The 9,822-nt window shown below is 36.5% G+C and overlaps 1 protein-coding gene across 1 annotated transcript in view; it reads right to left on the bottom strand.

Annotated features, from left to right (window-relative positions):
- Nucleotides 1-9,328, bottom strand: part of PLA2G4A (phospholipase A2 group IVA) — a 136,977-nt gene extending 127,649 nt beyond the window's left edge. The window contains exon 1 of the mRNA XM_006089871.3: nt 9,203-9,328. The gene's annotated coding sequence lies outside the window, so the exon portion shown is untranslated. The remainder of the gene's footprint in view (nt 1-9,202) is intronic.
- Nucleotides 9,329-9,822: the final 494 nt, after the last annotated feature.

The following is a 9,822-nucleotide window of genomic DNA, read 5'->3' as shown; positions in this document are numbered from 1 at the left end:
TCTTTTCCTTCCAACCTCCCACTCTAGAAGAACTCAGCCATGCTAGCTTATCTGGGTTTGCTCCTAGCATTTTAACACAACTGGAGAAAAGCCACATAACCTGGCATTTTTAGATTCACATTCTCTAAACTCAGAGGCTCTCAACACTACCCAGCATCATTCCAACTTTTTCTAGTGAACTTGCATTCCCACTCTAGAAAATGACTTTCTTCTTCCCCTAAAGCAGCGGTTCTCAACCTGTGGGTCACGACCCCTTTGGCAGTCGAACAGCCCTTTCACAGGGGTCGCCTAAGACCATCCTGCATATCAGATATTTACATTACGATTCATAACAGTAGCAACATTACAGTTATGAAGTAGCCACGAAAATAATTTTATGGTTGGGGGTCACAATATGAGGAACTGTACTTAAAGGGCCAGAAGGTTGAGAACCACTGCCAAGTCTCTCACTCTAACCCCCTCCAACCCACTTTTAGCTGATGACCTCATCTCCCTTCTCTGAGAAAACAGAAGGCACCAGAGGGAAGTTTCTCATCTTCCCACCACCAGATCTGCAAACTCCTCTACATGTATACAACGTAGGCAGTTCCTCCTCCTGATACAGACCTGGCCCCACACGTTGTCTCTCTGCCTGAAAAATCCCTCTCTCCTCCTCAAGTACTTCACTCTGATATCCATGCCTTTTTTTTTTTCCTGAATCATCAAACTTTAGTTTTTACTGCATAATCTGATCAGCAAACCTGTTAGTCTCCCTCTACTCCATATTCCTTTGCCCTCCATGTCTCCATTTTTATGCTGTTTCACTGACAGATATCTGGGAAGGGCCATTTGCTCAAACTGTATCCAATATCCTCCAGCCCTCACTTCCCATCCACTTACCATCTCACTTCCACTTCCTTCTCATCCTATTCTGTCCACTGAAGCTGTTCTTAATCCAGATCTCGAATGACCTCCAAGTTTTCAAATGTAGCCGTCACTTTTCTACCCTCTGCTTCTCTGGAACCACTTTCCATCCTTCTCTTCCAATCCCTAGTTTTCCATCTGATTTCTTGGTCACTTCTTTGCAGGTTTATTTGCAAATGCTGTCCTCTGCCTGGAGCCCCCGCCTTGAGCCACACCTGTTCTCACTCCCTTCACCTCTCACGCATGGCTTCTCATCCCTCACATCTTGGCTTAACTTTTACCTCTCAGTGAAACCTTCCCATTCTTCACCTTTCCAGTTATTTTCTACTATTGAAGTCCATTTGCTTCCTTTATTATCTGTTTATTGTTTTCTTAATTACTGTCTCTCTCCTCCAAGAGGGAATTAATCACTGTACTTGCTTTATTCACCCAGGTATGCCCTAACTGTAACACAATGCCTAGCATGTGCTTAGTGTTCATTAAAACTTACTGAATTGGTGAAGGAATAAATGCACAAAGCCCAGTGATCAATAATTCCTGGTTGATATTAGCATCTACATTTTTTCACCCAAAAGGTAAAATAATTCTTAAGTGAAAAAGAGAACAGGCTATCTAAATTTCTTCTTTTTTTTAAGTATTAAAAAGATAAATTTCTCTTACTATTATCCTAGCTATACTATACATATAAGTAAAATAGTATTTAGAAATTATTTTCCTCACAGAATATTGTAATTTTTATGAGAGTTATTTTCATTGTGACAATAGTTCATAAGGTATTAGTCAACCAAGTTAATTTGTCAATCTAAAATATAATTTAAATACTAAGAATTTCAATGAATTCTAAATGAGTCTCAAAAAATTAAGTGCCCAGACTAGAGATAAACATCTTACTATTTTATAATTAAGTCTTTCATTAACCAAGAAATCTCTTTAATTTAGAATGTTTGCTATGAGAAATCTTCCTAAAATACATGCTAGTAACATCTTCTCCTAAGAATCAAGGCTATGACAATACTTTAAATAATTATCTGCACATAAATTACCATTGTGTATTAAAAGTAGTGACTTAGAAGACTGTGCCATGAACTATGGAAATGCCTTAGGTGTTGTCTTTGAGATATAAATTCATGACCTCAATCAATTTTAAATTCCTGTGCCTGTTCTTCATGACAGTTGAATAGGAAGAAAGTTGATACCTGTTTGAGGTTTGTGGTAGATATCACAAGGGACTGATGGCTATTATGAAATCTTAATCATAGATGCTGGCAGAATGTCCTCATAACTGCATATATCTTTAGGCACTTCCCCCCGACTTGCTTTTCTATAAATTCTTACACAATTGCTCTAAATTATTTTTCTCAATACTTTCATAATATTATATGAAACACTGCATGTAAAAAACCAACAAAATAGATTACCCTTTTTTTTTAATAAATTGAAAAATGAGAGCCTGAAGAGAAGCTGAAGACACCATTTATCTGCCCTCAGACTATCCCAGGAGGACAATGTCTCTTCTACAATTACAGACCCAAGAATTCAGCAAGAATACCTCCTTCCACAAGGGGCCCCACATCCCAGCTCATTGCCTACAGACTGAACTCAACTTGCTTATCTTGTTAAAGCTGTGGATATTCAAGTATGGGGCAAAGAGGAAGTTTGTCAGTTTACTGACTGAAACTCAGAAGCCATTTGCTGACCTAATGTTTCCAGTGGCTCAGTTGCATCTAGCACTCAAACTTGATCTTCTATGTATTATTTATTATGAAGTTACACATATGTATAATAAACAATTTTACAACTAATGTAAGTTTTAATCCTGAAAAGGAATGTCTAGTTTACCAGAAGCTACTGAATTGTTCAGAAAGGTAGAATAATTTTTTTCTATAACTGATTAATCCAAGATCAGACCAATCACTTTTATACAAATGCTTTATGCCAACTTCCAGGGTTAATAAAAAGAGCCAAAAAGAGTCATAGGCTCTTCAGGTTATACTTAGAATATTCTAAGAGAATGCTCTAATCCAAACTGGAAATAAAGCCTCTAGTAAAATTAGCACTTCATATATAACTCATAATATGTCTGTTTTGTATTTTTAGATAAAATGTTGCATACTTTATCTTTTTTTACAATATATTTTAATTGATTTCAAAGAGGAAGGGAGAGGGGAAGAGAGCAATATCAATGATGAGGATCATCAATTGGTTGCCTTCTGCACACCCCCTATAGGGGATCGAGCCCACAACCTGGGCATATGTGCCCTGATGGAGAATCGAACCATGACCTCCTCGTTCAAACCATGACCTCCTGATTCATAGGTGACCTCCTGGTTCATAGATTGATGCTCAACCACTGAGCCACACCGGCCAGGCTACTTTATCTTCTTAAAGTGGCATATCGCTATATAAAGTGCTAAATAGTTCTAAAATACAAAATTGTAGATCATACACTACTTTCTCAATCATTCTTAAATGTCTGTGCAACTTCCTCTATTAGGTCAATCAGTAATCCAGTTAAAAGAGAAGAATAAGTGAGTTAATATGGAAACTTGTACCATCTGGATCTTCCTTCCCCAATAATTTTTCTGATATTAACACAAATAGGAAGAGGTTGGTGGCCTTAAAAATAACAGGCATCAAAATTGAAAATACAAACCAATTAATCAGTTAATTAACTGAAGCATACACAATGCATCAAAATGGAAATCATGATTAGACATTAAGTAAGCCATTTGATGTTTCCATAGTTCTCTTTTCAGATATGTAAAATGTAACTACCTGCTCGACTAACTTACTAAGTTATTTTGGGAATGAAGTTCTCAAGCAATCTCTTCATAAGCCATAAATGCTGTGCAAATGAAAAATATTGGCCCTGTGATATTTTTTTTCCAAACTACATAATCAGAGAACATATTGTAAATTAGGTAATAGCAAAATGAAAAACTAAGCATGTATAAGCTGAGTATTATAAATATACGAGTTTTCTATACTATTGAATACTGAAATTACACATATTACAAACAAATTACATATTTGTATCCTAATTCAAAACATACTGTTACCTAAAATACCCAAATTTCCCTGCAGACTCCAAAACAATCAAATGAGGAGAAAGTTTAAGGAAAGGGGATAAGCTGATTTATTTATAACTGCTTGTGCTAAGAACCTATCAGCCCATCATCTTTAACCCTTATAAGGATCACTTACAGGTATTTGTTGAGTTTCTCTAGTCATTTGAATTCATTAAATAAGTGATTGGACTAGTAGTATGACCTATAAACCTACTTCTGGTGAACAGTCAATTATTTAAGCTTATTTCATATGTGTATAAAGGAGTGATAAACTATATTTTCAAAGAATGTTGTAAGGGTGGACTAAGAATCAGAGAGAATCAAAAACCAGAATCACATAGCAAGAGCAGCAAATATTTGGTACATCTCTTTTTCTCAGGCAGGTGATGGTACCAAAATACCAGAACTTAAAAAATATCTGCTCTACTTACTATCTCCTTTGAAAAAAACACAAGAACCAACTTTTTGGTTCGCCCAACTGTCACTGCCCAAATTATCAGAGTAGAAGATGAAGAGTTGACTACAATTAAATTCATTTTAAGTTGGATCATGACAAACATGGATACTACTTTTTTAATGAAACCTTTACAAGGAATCATCATGTAACCCTTAGTCCTTATCTGCATTAAGCAAGTCTGGATGTTCCCAGAGATGTGGGACATTCTACAAGGATTTTCGAAACCCTCTTTAATTTCCCTAATTTTGTAGAATATGACAGTCTATGAGAATACATATGACTTGCTTTCATTTTTCAATGCATCTCACTCATTTTTAAAGAAAGGGCTTTAGGAAACGATAAGGTCAATCCTCCAAAACTGAGAAAAGCAATGTTTCCAGAATTTCTATTTCTAGTTCAAAATTTAGCTTTAATTTTGACCTCTAACACTCCTCAAAATGGAGGACTCCAAAGGGCCTTTGATTATGTGAGCTATGTCTATTGATATTTATTGAATTAGAAATTAAAACTGAAGAAAATATTTAAAACTCACATCGAAAGAGGCAATTCATAAACATAGACATCTAAGTGGCTCTGATATCAATGTAATTAGCTAATTATTAATAATAGGAAAGGAGCAAAGAGAAGGCCAGACATTATAGGCATATTCCCTGCAAAACATTGGGGGAAAGGGGCTGGACAAAGGGAAGATAGACATGTGCCCAGTAAAGTAGGGATGACAAGGGAAGGTGTGAACTGTCAGTTACCCCTGGGAACAGAGGTCATTGGCCAGAATGGGCGTGTCCACTGTAAATTCGAGGAAATTTGGGATATATAATCCCCTGAACAAAGAAGTTCACTGTCTTGGTTCCTCTTGGCACACTTGGCTCATGGCTCATTCTTGGCTTCCTGGCATTCTACCATGTGGCCCACGGCTATGAGGACCCCCACACCCAATGGACTAATGGACTGCAACTAGCCTGATGACATACTGGACCTGGCTCCAACATGGAAAACCCGTGACACTGGCTTTGATTTTAGCTCTACTGAAAGCCAGCTACACTTCTTCTACTGGACTAAGGGAAATGGGACTTTGGAAATGCAAAGGGATTTAACTCCATGTGAATAAAAGTTACTGATTCTCCTGTGTAAGTCTCAGAAAATTATTTTTCTTGGGATATCATAAGAAGTCCACCCCCAGCAGCACCTGGTGGGGAAGAAGACCCCCCCCCCCACTTTATCAGATACCAGCTACTTTGAAAATTGTTCAACCTTATTTCTGGAAGAAATACAAATTGAAACAAAATGCCATTTTCGTATAACAATTATCTAACATTTTAATTTGCTGTTTGTTGTGTTTGAGTAATAACACAATGTTGGTTTAGGGAAATTCTACCCTCTTATACTACTTATAAGTGGATACAATCTGTCTTAAGAACAAAATGCCAAAAATAATAACTAGCATTCCATAACATATTGCTAAATATTTTTAGGAATCCTCCAAATAACCAAGTATTATTATTTCTATTCTACAGTTGAGAAAAGAACATTTTGCTAAAACAATTATTGGCTTATCTCACAACCTGTAAGATAGCAGAACTTTTGTTAGAACCTGGAACATACATACGCTTGTAAGAATCTATACAAAGGAAATAAGCAAAGAGGTATACAAACATTTATATAAGAGGTCCCAGCTGAAACATTACTTATAATAGTAGAAATCTGTAACCTACCTAAATATCTAACAACTTATAATTGGCCAGTACATTTCCACAGACTAAAATTACATCATAGTGAGATCCATACTCTTGCTCATGTGTATAGCCTGGCATCGCTCACACAGTGTATAACATATAGTAGGAACTCAATGATATTTGTTTAAGATATAAATAAATACAAAATAACGCATGAATACAAAAAACTCATGTTTTAAGAGAAAAATCCCATGATTGAAGAGGAAGTATGTTAGAAAACAGTATGAATGATGTGTTAAATTAATTAAATGAGGAGGCAATTAGTCTGAGGCGACTTCATTGTCATGGCAGCCTACATAAGCAAATCAAAATCTTAAACCTGTAAATGCCTCAAAGTTACAAATTTGAAACCTAAGGACAACCAATCACAAACAGCCAACTAAGCTTTAAGCTATAGCCAGTCAATAATTTCCTTACTTTGCTTCTACTTTTTCTATAAAAGTCTCTGACCCTAGATCCTGCAGGTGACCCTTTCCTAACTACTTTCCATTTTTCACTGCCTCATTTCAACTGATTTTTGCTCCAAAAACTCTTAAAATGTTTAATATGCCTCAGTTTACCTTTTAGCAAGTATGATCACAATTTTATAATATCTACATGTGCGTGCATGTATAGGAAAATGCCTAGAAGTATAAACGGATGTGCATACAGGAATTCCTGTCTCTCTGCTGATGCATGCTAGTTACTCAATAAATACTTGTTGATTGAATAAATGAAAGAATGACATTTTGAAAATGGTTATCCCTTTAGGGGGTAATAGGTAATTTTTCACTGTACTTCTTTGCAATTTACTATACTGAATGAAATTTAAGCAGTGAACATGAATTATCTTTGGAATAAATGAAAATATAAAACATAATCATGCTGGGAAATATGGTTAGGAATTTTAGAATAAAAGAGCAAACCTAGACAACCCACAATCCAATTTAAAATGACTTATGTCTTGTTTTCCTACTATGTTTTACTTACTGCATTCAGCAACAAAAGGTATCAGATGTTACAGAAAAATAACAGTATTTTTCTAATATTGCCCAACTAGTCATTAGTGGGGCTAAGTCTAGAATCTAGGTCACTTGGTTTCCAGGCAAGTCGATTTTCCATTACACCAAACTGCTTAGAGTTCCAGCACACTGACGAATAAGTGAACAATGTGAGCACTGCAATCAATAGTCATTATTAGCCAGTTCTTTACTTATAAATAAAATGATTTGGTAATTATTTGATACTGTCAGGAAATTCCAAAGTTCTAAGAAGTACAACACTTTCACCAGGTGACATTAATTGTTTGGGGGGGGGGGGGAGGAGTATGAACGTCCTAAAGCTGTTTCCAAATTGGTGCATGTTGGAGGACAGTATGCGAGCTTTATTCTGGGGAAGGGTCTACTCTACAGCTTTCATAATACTTGTAAAAGGGTCTGTGACTTAAAAAAAAAGTTGAGAATAACTAAAGCTATAAAGTCTGCAAGCAAGAGGAGGAAGAAAAATTGATGGTCAATGAAAGGCCTATGAGAGGAAAAGGAACCACAGCTAATTCTGTCTTCCTCTTTTTTATTCTTGGAACTTATTTTTAATATGCAAATAATTTGGTTTCATGACTCTGCTTTCTAAGCAGTGACACCAAGAACGATACCGATGGGTTAAAATAGGCCAAATTATCTCTATGTTGTGAACTTCTTCAGGTACTAAGAAATCTATTCAATCGTTTTCCTTTTCCTAATTAAACATACATGCAAAATACTTCAAAAGTGATCACTTATGTTTAATTAAGAAAAGGAAAATGATTGAATATATTTCTTAGTCCCATAAAATGTGCTTGCCCTACAGGAAGTTTGTAAAGCTGCTGTGAACAAATGCAGATAAAACACTTCTCTAGGCATTTCACAATTATTGCTTAATTTAAAATGTAACTCTTTCTCTGCTCAATGAAAGAAGCAAATAACTGTGGTTGTTGTTGTTTTTTTTTAAATCCCAGCATCAAACTCAATTGGCAAAGTGTAGGGACCTTTAGAATATAATTTTAAAACTCTTAACAGGGTTAGTTTCACTACTATCCCCTGCAAATATCTTGGGCTACGTTTTCACATTTATGCAATAAACAGAAACAAACCCAAACACAAATTGTCCTTGAAAGGGTTAAACACACAAATATCATAACTTAGACATCGATCCAAATGGTGTGCCCTCTCTATCTGCCTCAGTTGAATAAATGCTTACATCATCAACCAATAGGAAGAGCATTTCTTGTTCTAGTTTTTGAAGTGACAAATCATTATTTTTAAAACTGAAATTATTATAAGCTGAAGGAGACCTAGCTATGTTAAGCCACTATTATTTCAAATTCAATGCCATTTTTACTGCTTCGAAAACAAAATTACTAAAATAATATTCACACTTGAAACTTAACGTTATCGTTATTCGGTCAAATCTTTCCCAGTGTCTAGCTTGGAGTTCTGTTCTCCTGGCATGTCCACCAAGTTAGAGAAAGGGCGAATCGAATCAGAATACCAGCTGTTTTACAATTAATTTTTCAGTATTGTCTTTTTTTTCTGCATAACACTGCAACACATTAAATACCCAGGAATGCATAAATAACCAAAATGACTACTTCTTCATCAAAACATAAATGAGTCCCCAAATTCTGTAACTAAAGAGCATCAGGGCTGTCAAATGCACGCTGCTCAAGTTATTGGGGATCTGTGACCCTGGGGTGGCATCACGTGGAGCCCTAATAAGCGCCACCTCGCTGCCTTTCGAATGTTGGGTTGGCTCTTTCGCTGCTGTAAGTGAAGGAATACTTTATCTTTTGACTCCACGGTGCATTTAGACCCCGGAAATCAAACTGGCATTTGTCAGAAGATAATTAAGATTCCCTGATCTGTCTCATTTCAAAAGGCAGAGGAGGGGCGGACTTTTTAAAACGCAGTGAAGACTAGATTTCCCCGTGTCCTTTCCTCCTTCCAAGTTAAGATACAAACTAGAAGCTAAGGAGGGTGGGAGAGGGGAGCGGAGCAGGGCGGAGGTAGAGTAAATATTTTGCTTACAGTTCCCAGAGTTATAAGAGCTTCTTCGGGATCCTTTATGCCTCTAGCTTTCTGTCAGGATCCTTTTTCAGCCGGGGCCACAGTGAAGTTTAAGTCTAATCCTTGGTGGGAGGGGCTAAGACGTGGGCTGGTTTCCTTTAGTCTTCGCAGATGTTTTAAGGTGGAATGAAAGAGGAAGCGAGGGGAAGCACTGTTCCTGCAGATGCTGGCATCCTCCTGTAAATGATGACTTACCAGAACAAGGAGTTTGAAGTCAGAACACATACTTAAACAATGTGTGCGTTAACGGGTCCTAAATTACATGGATGCTGGCTGGCTGGCTGGCGTGTGTGTGTGTGTGTGTGTGTGTGTGTGTGTGTAAGTACCCCTTGTCCTTAAGTAGTTACTGCTTCCTCTTTTTTCCAAACAAGTAAGAACTAGATTGAAAAGATGAATAACCTAGAGCATTTTTGAATTCTTAAAAAAGCAACGTTGAATACCCAGAATAGAAAATGAGTACATTATAAGAACACTTTAAAAATCAAATTTGTTCAAATATTTCCTCCCCAAACTTAAAACACCTGAATTGATAACTGTTTGTAACTGTAAGATTAAAGGCATACCAGCGACCATAATGCATA

This window comes from Myotis lucifugus, unplaced genomic scaffold, assembly GCF_000147115.1.
Source record: "Myotis lucifugus unplaced genomic scaffold, Myoluc2.0 scaffold_65, whole genome shotgun sequence".
NCBI classification, from domain to species: Eukaryota; Metazoa; Chordata; class Mammalia; order Chiroptera; family Vespertilionidae; genus Myotis; species Myotis lucifugus.
Note: the sequence above shows the minus strand (reverse complement) of the source record. Positions and strands in the feature narration are given on the sequence as shown.